Source organism: Protopterus annectens, chromosome 1.part1 (genome assembly GCF_019279795.1).
Source record: "Protopterus annectens isolate FY-2018-M chromosome 1.part1, PAN1.0, whole genome shotgun sequence".
Classification (NCBI taxonomy): domain Eukaryota; kingdom Metazoa; phylum Chordata; order Ceratodontiformes; family Protopteridae; genus Protopterus; species Protopterus annectens.
In genome coordinates this window covers 1685901547-1685919174 of record NC_056726.1, presented here as the reverse complement: position 1 = coordinate 1685919174, position 17628 = coordinate 1685901547, and positions in this window count along the sequence as shown.

Here is a 17628-nt window from a genome sequence, read left to right as displayed (position 1 = left end):
AGGGAAACCACCGTAAAAAACTTCTTCAAAGCCAACTTCACACTTCTTAAGACAGACGTGGCAAACTTCATGTTACCCATGCAGACGGACAATAGAGGTACGACTGCTGAATCCTACACAAATGCACTTTATAAGCAATTACACGAGTGCATGGATCATGCTATCCCTAATAAAACCAAGATGCTATCCTCCAAAAAAAAAAAAAGAAGCCAATCTGGTCTGCCATAAACAAACTCTACAACAGAAGATAAAAACTGTTGCAAAAACAGTAAAATCCCATGACTGGAGGAACTCCCTAGTCAACCTCAGTAAGAAACTGAGATCCCTCATAAAATCCTCCAAAGCTAGTTATGAAAACAAAATTGCCACTGACTCTAAAGACAACCACAATGCATTCTATAGCTATGTCAAGAATCTCAATGGCAACACTCAAATCTGCTCTGAGTTACAGCACAATGGCACTAAATATACAGAACCAACTAATATTGCCAACATCCTGGCAGATAGGGTCAGTGCTAACTTTACCCCCCCCCCCACCCCCTAGAGGGCCCATCTCTACACCAGAAGAATGCAAAGTTCCTGTAATCACGGCTGCACAGGTAAAAAATATACTCTCCAAAGCCAAGAACACAGCATCCATGGGACCTGACAATATCCCAGGCTGCGTTCTACATGAACTACAGAATGAACTGGCACCCTACCTAAGTACCATATTCAATCATAGCCTCACCTCAGGCTTTGTGCCCACTGAGTGGTGCACTGTGACGATTATCTCACTCCACAAAGGGGGTGCCACGACAGACCCCGGGAACTACCGCCCCATTAGCCTGATGAGCCTGGTCTGCAAGGCCATGGAACATATCATCATGGAACTCATAAACAAAGACATTGGTAATCTCCAAATTCTGGACACTACCCAATTTGGGTTTGTAAAAGGCAGATCATGTCTCCTAAACCTGATTGACAAGCAGTCAACAAAGCCATAGATGAGGGTAAGGTGGTTCACACAGCTTATCTAGATCTCGCAAAAGCTTTTGACACCATCCCCCACTCTGTAATTATAGATAAGCTCACTAAACTAGGTATAAATCCCTATGTCACAAGATGGGGTGCCAACTGGCTAACAGACAGAACTCACACTGTGAAAGTAGCAGACTCCAAATACGACTTCAGACCAGTGACAAGTGGAGTACCACAGGGCTCAGTCCTCGGTCCTCTCATGTTTGGTATCTACTTCTCTGAAGTACAGGCTAACACAGAAGGTCTTTGGCTAACAAAGTCTGCAGATGACTGCAAACTAGGAGCCATAATCGAAACTCCTAATGATGTGGACATACTACAAAAGGGCCTCACTGAGACAGATGCCTGGTGCCAAAGCCATGGCCTGAAGCTCAATCCCAAAAAGTGTATCGTCATCCCCTTTGGTAAAAACTCTGTACCCATGAACTACCACATAAGTGGTAGTCTACTTAATGCTGAAAGTGTGATAAGAGACCTTGGGACACAGGTGGACAGTAATCTCTCCTTTGATAATCACATCGCCACAGTGGTCAGGAAATCCTTCTAAGTGGCTCACTTCATCACAAAAGGTTTCTCATCCAGAAAAAAAGAGGTCATTGTTCCCCTCTACTCATCACTCATTAGACCCATTATAGAGTACAATGCCCCTTTTGGCATGTACCTCACAAGACATCTACAACAACTGGAAAGGCCACAGAAATACCTCACAAAGAAGATTACTGGCCTCAAACAGATGCCCTAGACATACTGTGTCAAAAAACGCCAGCTTTACTTCGTCACATATCACCTACTCAGAGGCGATCTCTGCCTAACATACAAAGCTATGTCAAACCCAGAGCTGTTGGACATGCTCCACTTAAAGAAATCCCAATCCCTCTGAGCTACATGCTCTAGGGACCTAAACCTTGTCACCACAATAAACAGAACATGCTGGAGGGATAGATTCCTGTCCCAGAGACTTCCCATACTTTGGAACAGACTACCTATCTATGTCAAACAGAGCTCCTCATTAGCACTCTTCAAGAAAAATCTTGATGATTGGATGGGAAATAGGAAATTCACCCTGGGGATCACTTCTGTGGCTCTGCTTGACAGGGGCACAGGAAAATAATTTTCATGGGTGGCGAAAGCCAGGGTACCTTTTTGGCTAGGCTTATATAGGCCCTATGGCTAATAGCCTAGTACCTACCTATGAATGATTACATATGCCTCACTATGCACCACAGACTCTTACAGTTCAATTACTGACCACAACTAACAAAAAATCTAGCTCCCAAAATATACTCTAGTTCAACAAGAACCTCAAGCCTGCCTTATTCACTTTATTTACTCTCTGTAGTCATTATGCCTGTAGAGACCATTCCTTCTGCTTTGATGTAACCATACTTTTGTACTTACTTCTCTATCAAATTTGTAACCTCCCAATATTAACTCCTTTTGCAAAGTCATCAAAAGCCTATATTGTTTACCATACTATTTCCCCTGCTGTACTACCTTCCATCCATCCGTCCATCCATCCACAACCCCTTATCACCACATAATTTCTAAACGTGCTTCTAATAAACAAACATCAACCATGTATCCAATAATATTTCATGAAAAGATTCTGATTCAAAAAACCCTTAATAAACAAGCTCATCTGAAGTTCTAATGGAGCATATGTAAAACCAACGTTTTCAAAACAAACTTGTGAACCAAAAAGAAAATGCTGACAGAAGGACCACAGCAACTAAAATGTTAGATAAACTAAATCTTCAAATAACCATCTGGGAAATGATCCAAAAGAATAAATACAAAAGCACATTTATTGAAAAAGGTTTAGCATTTTCATCCCGAGCAAGAAACTGAACTTCAGCACCTACAAACACACTAATACTATTCTTTAAATATTGTCACATGTGCATGTGACTGAGATAATTCACATGATCAAGAATATTCATAAAACAGCAGCAGCACTTAAAACTCTTTAAAAGCTGATGTATGTACCAAATAGCCATAAAAAATCACACATAAAAATGAACAAATGTATATATAAACACATAAAAAAATGCATGAATAAAAGTCTTTCAGCTTTTCCCGGTTATGGGTCGCCACAGTGGAACTCCCACCCGCTAATGATGGCAGTGAATTTTTATGGTGCTGATTTGCCAGCCCGACGTCCAACCTTCAAAGAAGGCGCACCCATTCATGTCTTTAACATCACTCGACCATGGGGAGGACATGCAGACTCCATGTATGAATACATCTCAAAAATAGCTTTAATAAATATCCCACAACTAGTTCATAGGTTAGTACTAGACTAACTGCCCTTGAGGGCCATTTTAAGCCTAGCCAATTATCCCTTGTGAGACTCAAACCTGGCACCTTGTGTTTGCAAGGCAAGTACCTTAACCATTAGGCCACCCTCCCAACTTTTACAACTTGTAGTAACTGAAGTAACTATACAACTTCTTTTACACAACCTAATGATAAGTAAGCATCAAATACATCCATAATCATTTTTGAGCATGGCAGCGGTTTCTAGGATAACATAAGTTATATAAATAATAAAATAAAATAAAAAATACAAGGTATGAAGAAGTACTGATTATACACACCACTTTAAGATCACAAAGCTTATAATATCAGAATAAATGTAATGGAAGAATACTCACTCCAATCACCACCTCTACGGTTAACATATACTTCTTATAGCACTTGAAGTTAAAAGTGTGATCAGGACATAATAAAATATGGCTCCACAATGCATTCCTACTATTTTAATTTTCAGTGCCATGAAGATATTCATACACACATTCCTTTGAATTTCATTCAGGTTTGCCAATATACAAAAGCAGAATACTGATTACAGGTTGCAACAGAAACAACTCATTTTGAGTCACGGTTATAAAAACCTTGACCTCTACAATAAAGTTGGCCATTAATTCTATTTTCTTCTCCTTCTTTTATGCTACCACATTGTTTGGACCTACCATATTTGTAGGCTCCGCTGTTTTTGCCAGTTCCCATTGGTAAATTCACTGTTGTTTTCCATCAGTACCTTCAGGTTCACATCCTTTTTATGAACAATTTTTAGCTATAAACCCACTGAGTTGATTAAATTACAAATTTTAAATAAATTCCAGTTTGTACACATGACCTACTTAATAAGGTTGCTCTGTGTAGAATAAGTCATAACCACAGCTTGTGTGTAGTAGTTATTAGGAGAAGCAGTAGTATTCAAAGAAATTTCATTTTCAGTAATCCATCTACCTAAGAATGGGGTCTCATCCCTATTCTTAGCAATTACTTCACTTTGAATATTTTCTAACAATCTATCAGGATAACTCCTCGTCTTGAGCATACTTTCAAGGTTTCTATCTCATCACATAAAATTGTGCCACCTGATACCATTTGAGCCAGCCTGATCTTTTGTCCCCTTATGAAAGAGTCTTTTCTGGTGATAAGGATGACAACTGTTATAATGCAAACAAGGGCTGGAATAAGTTGGTTTCCAGTAAATGCTAGAAATGAATCTGTTGTTAACTATCTCCTTTGTTGGTAATATAACACAACAACTGAAATAACTTCATAGTTGTATATAGCCACAGAATACAAATATCATCCAAAAGTCTAGTATATAGTTTCCAGCGTCCTACATAGTCTGTGTTATACATGGTTTGCTATCTTTACTGCGACCTGCATTTTACTGACAAACAAATGGTAGAAATGCATAATATCGAACAATAAGTCGCATACCACAGAATAGCGACGTTAAATTATGGGAATCAGCACTGCACTTCATTCTTCCGCATTCGAAGTATAATTTACAACAAAATGGATGTGAATAAAGTGATGCTGGTATAATGACGTGTTATAAATGCATGAACAGTAAACCACGAATCTAGAAGCCACAGAAGTTGGGATTTTACATAAGGGATATAATACAAGTACTAGATTTATTTAAACAACTATTAGGTAAGTGAAATATATTACAAAAGTATAAGTCTAGTATGTACAATGCTGGAAAGAAAGCTAAAATGTACTTTACATTTCTGTGTAGGAAATTGGAATTGTGAGTACTGAGAATACAGACACCAGTCCTGGTATAATAGGATTACAATATGATAGTGTAATGTCACAAAAAGGAAAGAAAATACTGTGCATTGATGGTTATCAATATTATTATGCAGTTGATTGCACATCACTGTGCATTTTAGAACGAACTGCATTTACTTGAATATTATTTAATTTCTTTCATTTGAATGCGCGTGAAAACTGCACTTGTTCAACAGGTTGTTGGGAGCATGACTTGATATATTTTATCTACAAGATATCTGCAATGTTTCATTATGTGCCATTTTAAGTTATAATGCCATTAAAATACATTTAATATACGTTTGCACTATCAGAATACTGCACAGAGTGTTACTTTCATCACAGGGCACATTTGGATGTCGAAAACAACCATGTAAGGTCGAATTCACATAATAACATGTGGATTTGACATTTTAAACATCATACATCATTTTCAGTATAACGATTCAGTAATGTCACATTTCATACTTCCAAACTTCATAATTATGATAGTAAACCAAGGAATGTATGATGGGATCAAGCAAGCCTTCGGTCCATCACAAAGGAAGCTCCCCCCAATTAAGTTAGCTACAGGCAAGGTTCTGAAGGACAGAACCAACTAGATGGAATGCTGGATGGAACAATACTCGCAGCTGTATGGCAGAGAAATCATAGTTGCAGAAAAAGCTCTGAATGCCATCGTGCCTCTGCCAGCTATGACTGAACTTGATGCTGAATCCACCTTGGAGGAACTCAGTGATGCGCTAACAGCACTGTCTAATGGAAAAGTCCCCGAGAAAGATAGCATTCCCTCAGAAATCCTTAAATGTGCCAACAGTACCCCAGTCTCAGAGCTGCATGCAGTACTTTGCCAATGCTGGAGAGAAGGTAGTGTACTGCAAGATATAAGGAATGGAAGCATAGTTACTATCTATTATGAATAAGTGTGACAAAAGTGATTGCTACAACTTTCATGCATCTCCCTTCTCTGTATCATGGGGAAACTGTTTGCATATGTTGTCCTGAAGAGGCTTCATGTTATTGTAGAGTTTACCCCGAGTCTCAGTGTGGGTTCAGAGATGGATGGTCTACCACAGACATGTTTTTTTCTCTTTTAAGCAACTAAAAGAAAAGTGCAGGGACCAGAACAAACCTCTGTATATTACCTTCATTGATCTGACCAAGGCATTTGACTTCATCACTAGGAAAAGTCTGTTTGTGATTCTGGCAAAGATCGTTTGTCCTCCAGTACTGGTTAGCATTATCAGAGCCTTCCATGAAGGCATGAAGGGAACGATCATGTATGACAGATCCACATCTGAAGCTTTCAAGATTCTCACTGGAGTAAAGCAAGGGTGTGTACTGTCCCCAACATTGTTATCTTATTTTCAGTTCTGTTGAAACTTTCTTTCTGAACTGCTACAGAGGGTATCTTTCTCTGAACCAGAATGGATGGCAACCTCTTCAAACTATCAGGGCTTAGATCAAAGACCAGAGTGCTTATGAAGCATCTAAGGCAGTTCTGCTCACTGATGATGCAGCTGTTGTGGATTACACTCAGCAAGAACTTCACTCACTCGTGACTCGCATTGTGGATTCATGTACGGAATTTGGCCTCACAATCAGAAGACCCAGGTGATGGGCCAAAAGGTGGACAATGAGCCATCAATTAGAGTGAGGAACTTTGAGCTAGTAGTTGTCCATGAGTTTGTGTGCCTGGGCTCTACAATCTCTGACAACTTGTTGACTGATAGCAAGATCAACAAGTTCTTTGGAAAAGCCACCACAATGTTTTTCAGGCTAACAAAGAAAATATGGGCTAATAATAAGCTCATTGTGCACAATTGCACACCAAGGTGCAGGTTTACACAGCCTGTGTTTTGAGAACATTACTGTATGCCAGTGAAACATGGACTCTGCACTCAAAACAGGAGCAGCAGCTCAATGTATTCCATATGTGCTGCCTTAGGAGTATACCTGGCATCTCCTGGCAGGACAAGATCCCCAATAGCACAGTGTTTGAGAGAACAGGCACTACCTCCATGTTCACCATCCTGAAACAGAGACATATGCTCTAGTTGGGTCATGTCTCACACGTGACAAATAGCCAAATTCCAAAAGACCTTCTTTTTGGAGAGCTGGAGTCTGGAAAGAGGCCAAAAGGGTGACCCAAATTGCTCTACAAGGACATATGCAAGTGTGACCTCAGTGCTCACTCCATTAGTGTGAACACCTGGTATTCTCTCACATAAGACAAGATTGCCTGGAAATGGGAAGTGAAGAAAGCTCTCAAAATGTATGAAGCCACCTTGGCAAGGACAGCAGAAGATAAGAAAGCCCTGAGGAAGATCCATGGCCATGATACCAGACCAAGATCTGCCTACTGCTGCTCAGAGTGTGGAAAGGGCTGCCATTCCTGAATTGGACTGCATAATCGCAGAAGACACTGCTCAATCAGTCCAACAGAAGTGCAAACCCATGCTCCTTTGTGATAGAAGGATGCCTACCATGTCTGTAAGGCAATAAAACCCCTACTCCTTTCAATAGGTGCCATGGGATCTTTTACATCTACCTGCGTTATTAACAACTCAAGCAGATGGGATCTCGGTTTAACATCTCATCCAAAGGACGACACACTCAAGAGTGCAGCACCCCCCCCCCCTTATGTTGCACTACAGTGTCAGCAATTGACCTGCTTGGTGTGGGAATAGAACCCACATCCTTCTTTACAAAAAGGAAAATGTGTTGCCTGTTGCTACACTGACACTGACTACAAGTACAATGTCTTCCGGTATCAATACTCATCAATTAAAGTAAATGAGTTATTATCAGATATGCCACAAGGAATGGCTAGCAAAACCAACCACCAGTTCATAATTACTAGGCATGTACTTCAGGAGACCATTAAGAAGCCTAGCCCAAATTCACAATTGCCCCAAAGCACTGTCTGATTAAGTGACTTACTCAAGGTCATAGAGTAGGCAAAAGGAAGGTAGAAAGATTCAGTCCCGTCACTCATTAATAAATTGGAGCTTTAGTGCTATGCCCTAACTGCCAGAGTAACAGTTTTTAACTAAATACAGACATCATTTACAACCTGATCTTGTAGAGATTGTCACAGTAATATGCAACAATGCCTGCATAATGGATTGTGAAGATCAGGCAGTTCTGATCATCACGCCAAATAATGCAAACTACTCACCTGATCTAAAATCTTTCATCACAGAAAAACAATTATTTTAAAAAGTTGTAGAAATCATCAGGGTGCTTCATGTGATCTATAAGGTTGCCTAAATGTTTAAATGCATATTTTCAGTTTCTTTTCTAGGTTGAATATCTGCCAGTTTCTTACCATGTCAGATAATTATTTACACCACCAAACTTGAAAAAAAGACAGTTCTATGCATGGACAAACTGACTAATTTACTAACATACCTAACAAGATGAACAATCTAACAAATGTTTTACCTCAAGTTGTCTTAGTCACAGGCTTTTTAGAATACCGCTGCTCTTCCTCAAAACCAGTATAGTACTTTTATACTGGTTACAGTTAAACGCCTAGAGACAGATAATAACATCCAGATCATTTAAGTATCAAGAAACACTTTAATGACCAGTACAATGCAGTGACTCAAATGGTTATTAAGAAAACAGCAAAGCACAGTACAACCACCATAGCAAGCAGTATAAAAATTCAAGGAGACTAAATAAGACTGTATTTAATAAAAACCAGGATAAGCGCTTTCACATAAAAATGCTTCATCAGATCCTCAGTATACACAAACCATCAAGTACATTTAAAAAGCACATTCAAAAGGAAATTACCCTATCAAACAGCTGGGCCAATTAGTGATGTACTGGCCTCGACTTCAATGCTGGCTTTAAAGGAACATTGTAATTTAAGCCTGGTGTTCTATGCGCCTGTAGTGTGGCAATCCACCTCATCTCCACGCACTCTGTTCTGTTGACTATGTCCCCACCTCTGGCAGGCTCTGGTATAACCTCTATCACAGTGAACTTAAAAGAATGTCCACTGTGATCTTTAACATGTTTAAAAAGGGCGCTTAAAAACTCATTCTCCTTATGTCCCCTACATGCTGCAGGTCATGATCCTTCAGTTTCTGACTAGTTTTACCCACATAGTATGACTCACATTCATTACAAGTAGCAAGGTACACTAAATTAGCTGTCCTGCAGTCAGCATGTACCTTAAAAACATAGTCCTTAACAGTTATAGGATGTACAAATGTATGGCCACGTTCTGTTACCAGACAAGTAACTGTGGACAAAATAATCTATGCTCTAGTACTGATCCAGTCAGAGAAATGACTGATACAGTTGAAGTTGCTGCAACGGAAGAGATGGAAGATCAACCAGAGTTGGGGTCTTCTGGAGAGGTAGGAGCTCCTAATCATGAAGAGGCAGTAATGACCGGTAGCAGAAATATACAAGTTCATACCACTGATGGACAAGGAGGGGCTAGACCCAAACAAACCATGAATGGGTCCTTTACTTCTACAACTTCTTCCTTTTTGCCATCTGCACTTCCAAATTTACTGTTTCCCTTCAAGCTGCCGATAAACCAATCAGCGATACGATCTGTGAGCAGAGGACGCAAATGGCAGAGGCCATCCCTCAAGCAGAAGGGGATGGGAGCTTGGCAGAAGCAACAAAAACGCTGATAGTGAATATTTCAAAATTCAAAAAATATTTCAAAAGTGACTATTTTAACAGAGGCTTAACAACATGTACTTGAACAAGGACTCTCATTTGTAAGATCAGCACAGGTTAGTGATGTGTTAATAGAATTTTGCCAGGGATGTTGCACTTAAAACTATATTTCATGGGAATTCTCAGCCCTTTGATGGGGGTTTAAGGAAGCCTAGCTCTTTCAATCCCCAGCTTCGACCTGTACTTGAGACCTTTGTTAAGCTCTGTGAGAAAGATATTTATGGTGCTTTGATGTGTCCAGGTGGTAGAAAGTTTTATAATTTCACTGAAGGAGACTTTATGGCTTTAGAACAGCTTAAATTGAATCTGGATATTTGTATATGTCCTGCCGATAAGGGTGGGGTGATTGTAGTAATGGGCACTATTGAATACTTATCTAGTTTGAAGGAACTTTTGAGTCAACAGGATACCTACTTACCCATTACTAGATATGAGATTAATGACTTTATTAGCAATATGCATATTCAATTGCATGAGTTTTTGATGTCAGATAAAATAACTAAGGAAACATGTGACTTCATGATGGTTGAACATCCATTGATTCCATCATTCAATGGCCTACCAAAGATACATAAGGCCAGGTTTAAACCACCCATGAGGCCAATTGTAGCCGGCAAAGGTTGGACCACTGAGCCCCTTTCTATGTTTGTTAGACACGAACTAAAACCTTATTTGACAAAGGCGCCAGCGGTCTTGAGAGACACAGAAGATTTTCTAGTATGTTTTGGTGAATGTACTTGTGGATTGGACTTGAATGATGGGACTTATATACTAGTAACATTAGATATTAATATGCTATTTACAATTATACCAAATTTGTTTGGGGTTGACTCAATTAGAAGTATTTTAAATAGAGTTACTGCTTTAACACATCAGCGGATTGAGCTTATTTGTGCTTTACTTGACGTAATATTGAAATACAATGTGTTTACATTTGATGGTAGTTATTATTTGTAGGCACAGGGTGTTGCCATTGGTGCATCTTGTGCCAATAGTTATGCAAATTTAGTGCTAGTGGATTGGGAGTCCAATGTGATTTTTTCTGAACACTTTTATAAATCACATTTGATTTTATATAAGCACATTGTAGATTATATTTTTATTTTGTGGAGGGGTACAGATGTTTTGCTACAGGATTTTGTCAATTATTTAGAGGGCAGTTGTACATGGTTTAGATTCTCTATGCATACTTCCAAATCCAGTATAGATTTTCTTCACACAACCATTTCCATTAATGTCACCAGAAGGGTTGACTCTTTAATGTATAGGAAGGAATGCAGGAAGAATAACTTGCTTGATAGGACAAGTATGCACCCCAAGAAGGTTTTTGGAAATGTTTTTGGAAATGCTATGAAAGGGCAATTCCTGCATACATCTAGGATGCACACACAGGAGGATGATTATGAATGGGCTAAGGATAGATTGGCGAATGAACTATCAGATAGGGGATATCGTAAAGGGGAAATAGCGCAGAGAGTAGAGGAGGTAGATAGTCTAAGGGATACAGTGGGTACCCCCTTTTTGAATAGGGATGCAACGTCATTGCATCCTAAGGTGAATAATAGACCTACATCTAGTTTTTGTTTGAAATACAGTAGTAATATTAACTTAGTTTGTGATATTGTCAAACAGAATTGGACTATACTGCATTCTGATGACACCATCTCCAAGGTAGTAGGTGATGGCCCTAAATTCGTTTACAAAAATAATCTGACTCTGAAAAGGGAACTATGTTATAGACCATTTAGGAAATCATATAGTGTACACCTGAGGTTTGGGACATTTCCATGTAGGTCCTGCAAAGCCTATAAATATATGTCCCAAACCAATACATTTGTACATCCTATAACTGGCAAGGACTATGTTTTTAAGGTACATGCTGACTGCAGGAAAACTAATTTAGTCTACCTTGCTACTTGTAATGACTGTGAGTCATACTATGTGGGTAAAACTAATCAGAAATTGAAGAATTGTGTCCTGCAGCATGTAGGGGACATAAGGAGAATGAGTTGTTTAAGCACCCTTTTTTAAACATATTAAAGATCATAGTGGACATTCTTTTAAGTTCACTGTGATAGAGGTTATACCAGAGTCTGCCAGAGGTGGGGACATAGTCAACAGAACAGAGTGCATGGAGAGGTGGATTGCCACACTACAGGCACATAGAACACCAGGCTTAAATTACAATGTTCCTTTAAAGCCAGCATCGAAGTCGAGGCCAGTACATCACTAATTGGCCCAGCTGTTTGATAGGGTAATTTCCTTTTGAATGTGCTCTTTAAATGTACTTGTTGGTTTGCGTATACTGAGGATCTGATGAAGCATTTTATGTGAAAGCACTTATCCTGGTTTTTATTACAGTCTTATTTAGTCTCCTTGAATTTTTATGCTGCTTGCCGTGGTGGTTGTACTGTGCTTTGCTGTTTTCTTTATACATTTATTTGGCACAGTTAGACCTTTAGTCGTTGGTGTTGGTTTGGTCTACAAATGGTTATTAACTTAGGTGACATAAAAACAGGTAATATCAGTGTAACACTTGTAATAAAACAGAACAGGCAGGAGCAAGTTATTGGCCTTGGCATTCCAGATAACCATACCCTTTTCCTGGAAATGCTACATTATTAATTTGTGGCAAAGTCCTGTCCTATGAAAATGACTAGTTATGAGGTTTCTAACATCAAATTAAAACACTGAGTTAATCACTTAAAAAATAAATAAATAAAATAAATTTGCCAAATCCCATGTCACAGTATCTACAGTATCTTAAGATGTTTGGAGTACGCATTGCAGATAAATAGTGAATGGTCCAATGGAAAAATCTTTCACTGCACAAATTATACAGATTTTTTCACTGCACAAGCTATCCAATTGGCAATTAAAAATTCTTCTGCTCTAATTTTGTTCTTAGACAGCCTTTAGAATTTCAGCACACGGAAAAGCTACATAGTTCCTCAACTCACCTTGTGCTCTTTTGCACTGTTTGTAATCTTATACCCAGGATATATTTTTCTGTACTTCCTGCCACACCTGCCTTCAAGGACAAAAATTATGTGAGCAGGGCCACTCTGGTTACATTGAAGGATAAAGCCTTGTTACCCAGTAGACCCAGGTTCAATTAGCGGCTCAGGCAACTGGCAGAGCAGCAGGGGAGAGACGGGCATGCCCATCTCAGGGGCAGGTGGTTTCTGATGATGCTACCTGAGAGCAGGAGTGGTCAAATGAGGGGAATAACCTTTGGACAAAAAGTCAGCAAACACAGGAGAGGGTTGAATAATGAGTAGGTAATTAAGATCCCCCCCATCCGCAAAAGCAAGTCAGCCAGATCCTCCAGGATGTGCTTATATTCTGGGCTGACCTTAGCCTTAGAAGGTACGTCTGAGATAAAACGAGAATGGCAGGTAAACCCAGAGATGGACAGAGGCACCGGGCACTCACACACATGCATGCACACACACACACACACACACACACACACACACACACACACACACACACACACACACACATACACACACACACACACACACACACACACACACACACACATGCACTGCCAGCAGAAAAATACACCTGCTCTTTTTGATCTACATACTTATTGCAGATGGCACCCCATAGCTGTCTATATCTCCCTATTGTCCCTGCTGTTGCACCATCCCAAGTGATTTTTGAATATAAGTGGATTTACTTTCCACCACTAACTTACAGAGGGAATTCCACTACTCCACAACCCATTTCATCATACCCATATATGAATATGTGTAATTACTTTCCACCACTTACTTACAGAGGGCATTCCACTATACCACAACCCATTTTATCATATCCAGCTACCGTCTGCTGGTTGTACGTTATTCTATTTCACTTTGATTCCTTCACAAGGCCCACCAGTATTACACCCTGTTTTTTCTTCCTATTTTTTTAAAGAAATATAGACCCCCTAGTTGTTTATCGTCTCCTCTTACATCAATTCCTGCATGTCAGTGGGGCTTGGGCAGCTGGGTGAGAGTGAATCTGTGTGTGTGTGTGTGTGTGTATGGGTGTGTGTGTGTGTTTGTGTGTGTGTGTGTGTGTGTGTGTGTGTGTGTGTGTGTGTGTGTGTGTGTGTGTGTGTGTGTGTGTGTGTGTGTGTGTGTGTGTGTGTGTGTGTGTCTCTGTATGTGTTAGGAATATAAGTATACCTCCTTGCAACAGTCCATCCTGACATAGTACTTTTTTGTCTACAACTCAGGGTGACTTTTTTTTAGTCTTTATCTTTGGTTGAAGGGGCACCAGCTAGGCAATTGCCCAGGGTGCCACCTAGCATAGCTACAGCTCTTTCTGTAACTGTGCTGGAGACATTCCTCTATATTCTTATTTTGTTAATGAAGTAAAGCTACTTGGTACAAGTACCTGTTTTCAGAGACCACCATGAAGCACTGTCTGGTTAAGTAACTTGATCAAGCAGATCACATAGTAGGAGACCAGAGACTGACAGAATCAAACCCACAACTAAATGACAAAGCTCACCTCTGCACTGAACTGCTAGAGCAAGTCCAAGAGGAACTCAGACAACTAAAGAATTGCTAGTTTCACTTCCACTGGAAGGAAAATTACACATGCAGTTCTGATGGTCTGGCTAGCTGACTTGCTAAATGCTAATTATGTTATAGATTAGAGGCAGAGCAGACACATGGGTTCTGTCAACATAACTGACTGCCAAAATATTATCTGCTAACTCAGATAGTGTCAATAAGTCACCTTTTCAGAAGCTCACAGTATATGGTAAATGAAAGATCCCACAACTTCAGGAAATCACACACTAAGAGGTCCATGTCAGGTAACTCCTATGTATGCCTAACCAATTGCCACAACCAGTTGTGTTGTTAAACAGGAATAATCATAAAACATCAAAAAAATATGTATTTCCAAGCTAGTGCTACCTTCAACCTCAGTCTCTTTAGGACTCTAATTTTGGGAAATAATCCTCTTTTCAATGCTTAGATACACCACCTGTTAATACAGATAGCAGGCCAAAACCAAATAAATGTAGAAGAGTTAAACAAATAATCTACTATTACCTAATCCCAAACAAAAATAAAAAGTCCAAGACTTCCCGCTCTTCTCAAATAGTCTGGCTTTATTCGTCTTTGATAAACATAATCTGATCTGATGAAGTCTTTGGATTAAATACTTAACTAAGATAAATTAGATTATTTGAGAACAATGAGAAACCTCAGACTTTTCTTTTTTTGGTTAGATTCCATAAAGTTTGTGTAATCTGAGTTCCATGCAAAACTTGCAGCTGACCAATTAATATGCAAAATTGCCCAAGTCTATGGAGAATAACACAGAGTAAAACAGACATAATCAGCAATGTCAGTTGTCACGTTAAAGCTCTGCACCAAGAAACCTTGTTCATAAAATAAGATACATATATATATATATATATATATATATATATATATATATATATGTGTGTGTGTGTGTATTACCAATGTAAATTTATGGAAATTATATAACTCAATGGAATTTACAGCAATAAGTGGAAAGTACTAAAGGAAGAGAAATGTGCATCACTCAGTCTGAAAAGTGACAAATATCCACAAACAATTATAGGTTTATAGGTCATAGGTTCATAGGTGTTTACTAGGCTATCACAACGGCCTTTTTAAGCCTAGCCATGTATATCAAATCTTTGACAAATTCTGATACCCTTGATAAGTATAAACAGGAGCTTGGGAAATTAAACATTTACAAGCTAGGGCCTGGGAGATGAACCATTTACAGGTTGCCTGTGTGCATTAACAGGATGCCTGTGTCCACTCAATGTAGTGCAGTGAGATCATTTAGGTAGGACTACCCCCTTGCTTCTTTGACTTTGAACACTCCTCACTGTTCTGTCTTATCAGCTCAGCGTACTAAGTAGAGAGAGAGCATTTGTGAAGGCCAACCTACTTAGTTCCCTAATCTTGAACTATCTTCTGTTTCCTTCCTCTCCACCCAAAAAAAATTGTACAAATTATTCAGTTGCTTTTACTGTAATTGTGTTCTTCATACTTTATTACCTTATTTTTGCGGTGTGCTCTTAAGTCTTCAAGTGCTTTTATTCTAGTGCATTTATTACTGCTTGTTAGTAGCCTAATTATATTTAGCTGTTATTCTAAGCATTTTTAGCTTTGATCTCAGCACTTGTGCTTCATGCCAGTTACTTTACATTTAAGAAAGTTCTTATGGTCTACATTCTTGTGGACAAACCTTTATCAAAACCCTCTCTCCATAAGTCCACCCAAGCATTCAGAACACGATGTCTGGACAATTCCCATCACTTTCTCCTGGCAACCTGGTCGACATAGGCATACTGAGACAGTGTAGCAACTGTCTCATGTTTACCGACAACCTTCTTCTTCTAGCACATAATTCTTCCACCTGTGAGAAATGCATGCACATCAGTAACCTGGAGTCCATGCTCTCTCACGCCACAGTCAGCAATCCTGACAAAGGGGAAATTGCCAGCACAAGCACCACACCACTCACATCACACAGCTAAGCACAACACACACACCTATGCAAAGGTCCTCAATAAAAACTTACCTAAACAGCAGAGACCTCCAAAACTCACTCACAAACATTCCACACACAACACCAAACACATCACACACAGCAGACAACACACTAGTGTCTCACAAACACAGACCATAAGGCAAAACAATAAACCATCACAGCCCACAAGACATAACAATAAACCAAACACACTAGTCATTGGTGACTCAATTGTGAGACACACCAATGTCCCCCTCACCAGGCTCGACAAGGAGAAGGTTGTGGTCAGTTGTCTGTCTGGTGCCAGAATCCGCCACATCATGCAAACGCTTAAGTCTCTGCGCAACAAGTACAAGTATGACTCTGTCATTGTACATGTTGGTGTGAATGACTTCAGACAAACCTCCCTGGACTATATGAAGAGGACATGATTTAACTCTTGGAGTATGTGTTCCAGGCAGTTATGACCCTAGCCCTAAGCAGCATCTTGCCTTCACCAAGAATGATATCACAATACCAACATAAAATGACTGACTTCAACAATTGGCCTAGTTTCTGGTGTCATTCCAAGGGGATCCAGTATCTGTCTGCCTGGGATGACATGGTTGAAAGGCCTTGATGCTTTGCCAGAGATGGCATTCACCTGTCACCACTGGATTTCTGGATCCTGGCCAAGGCTCTTGCCTCCCTCATTGTGCCTTTTTAAGCAATGTCCCAAAGACAAACCTTCCAACTTAAAAGATCTGTCAAAAAAAAAATTGAAGGTCATGCTGCTTAATTCTAGGAGCATTAACCTGAAAGTGGACTCACTGGAGGCCCTCCTTGCACTGGAAGATGCTGATGTCTGTGTGGCCACGGAAACTAGATTCAGGGCTGCAGAGAGCACACCTGCCTTACTAGGCTATACCTCATTCCACACATTCCAACCCCAAAATGAGGTCGGAAACACTATTGGTGTTGGTGTCTCTATCTTCATTAAGGTCAGACACACCTGCAGACTGGTTTCCCAGCATGATGCAGTGGAACTACTTCAAGTACAACTGATAGTTGGCAAGACATCCATCCAAGTTATAGCTAGCTATAGACTCCCATCCCTGAATCATGACACACACTCCTCTTACCTGGATCTACTTGACTCCATCAAGGTACCCCCTTACACCCTGATCCTTGGTGACTTCAACTACCCTACCATAGACTGAGTGAACTATTCTTGCACTAATGCACTCTCTCAATGATTCCTCAACTTCATCAGTTCTAATGCACTAGACCAGCTCATATCATCCCCCACAAGTGGAGATAACA